Source organism: Coregonus lavaretus (genome assembly GCF_964263955.1).
Source record: "Coregonus lavaretus genome assembly, contig: HAP1_SCAFFOLD_6710, whole genome shotgun sequence".
In the NCBI taxonomy this organism is placed as follows: Eukaryota; Metazoa; Chordata; class Actinopteri; order Salmoniformes; family Salmonidae; genus Coregonus; species Coregonus lavaretus.
This window is the reverse complement of record NW_028156767.1, coordinates 7,617-9,520: the sequence shown is the minus strand read 5'-3', so window position 1 is coordinate 9,520 and position 1,904 is coordinate 7,617.

The following is a 1,904-nucleotide window of genomic DNA, read 5'->3' as shown; positions in this document are numbered from 1 at the left end:
TACTACTTGAGTAAAAGTCTAAAAGTATTTCTTTTTAAAATATACTTGAGTATCAAAAGTAAAAGTATAAATAATTTAAAATTGCTTATATTAAGAAAACCATAAGGAACCATTTGTATTTGTATTTTTAATTTACGGATAGCCAGGGGCATACTCCAACACTCAGACATCATTTACAAACAAAGCATTTGTGTTTAGTGAGTCCTCCAGATCAGAGGCAGTAGGGATGACCAGGGATGATCTCTTGATAAGTGCGTTTATTTGACCATTTTCCTGTCCTGCTAAGCATTCAAAATTTAACCAGTACTTTTGGGTGTCCGGGAAAAAGTATGAAGTAAAAAGTATTTTTGTCCCCTTTACAAATATAGTGAAGTAAAAGTTGTCAAAAATATAAATAGTAAAGTACAGATATCTCAAAAAACTACTTATGTAGTACTTTAAAGTATTTTTACTTAAGTATTTTACACCACTGCTCATATTGACCCAGTACCCTCTCCCTGCATGGGACTCACTTAGGTCCCACATAGCCACTGAGCGGATAAGGGCTGGGTGGGTGGTGGATATAGGGCTGGGTGGATGGTGGATATAGGGCTGGGTGGATGGTGGATATAGGGCTGGGTGGATGGTGGATATAGGGCTGGGTGGATGGTGGATATAGGGCTGGGTGGATGGTGGATATAGGGCTGGGTGGATGGTGGATATAGGGCTGGGTGGATGGTGGATATAGGGCTGGGTGGATGGTGGATATAGGGTTGGGTGGATGGTGGATATAGGGCTGGGTGGATGGTGGATATAGGGCTGGGTGGATGGTGGATATAGGGCTGGGTGGATGGTGGATTTAGGGCTGGGTGGATGGTGGATATAGGGCTGGGGTTGCAGGATAAGGGCTGGGTGGATGGTGGATATAGGGCTGGGTGGATGGTGGATATAGGGCTGGGTGTATGGTGGATATAGGGCTGGGTGGATGGTGGATATAGGGCTGGGTGGATGGTGGATATAGGGCTGGGTGGATGGTGGATATAGGGCTGGGTGTATGGTGGATATAGGGCTGGGTGGATGGTGGATATAGGGCTGGGTGGATGGTGGATATAGGGCTGGGTGGATGGTGGATATAGGGCTGGGTGGATGGTGGATATAGGGCTGGGTGGATGGTGGATATAGGGCTGGGTGGATGGTGGATATAGGGCTGGGTGGATGGTGGATATAGGGCTGGGTGGATGGTGGATATAGGGCTGGGTGGATGGTGGATATAGGGCTGGGTGGATGGTGGATATAGGGCTGGGTGGATGGTGGATATAGGGCTGGGTGGATGGTGGATATAGGGCTGGGTGGATGGTGGATATAGGGCTGGGTGGATGGTGGATATAGGGCTGGGGTTGCAGGATAAGGGGGTGGGGTATGCAGGGTATAGGGTTGGGTCCGGGTTCACTGTGCAGTGAGCGTTTTGGCTTAGCTCCAGGGGAATAGAGTCTATCGGGGATGGGTGGTATCCCCACTACAGCGATGTGTGGTTGGTTTTGCGTGAGGGGAGGCAGGGGGATGGGTTGGCCCTCTTAAAGGAGGGGCTGCATGTTTCCAGGAATATTATGAAACAGGATATCAGGGCTGGGAGACACGTTTCTCTCCAAAGTTGCCCTGACCTCTTTTGTTGAGTTGTTTTGTACATGACATAACCCTCCATCAGAATTAAACAGAAAAACCAGAACATAACTTTTCCATAATGTAGTGGAGTCTATAGTCCTATTGCTATAGTAAGAACCACACCATGCATACACAACAATGGAATATGAAATGTTTTGATTAACACATTTCAACGGTAAATACTTTTTTATCGATGTACCTGTTGCCCCCATTTAGTAATAGTGTAACACTTCTATACTAAACAATATATGAACTGTGGCGCG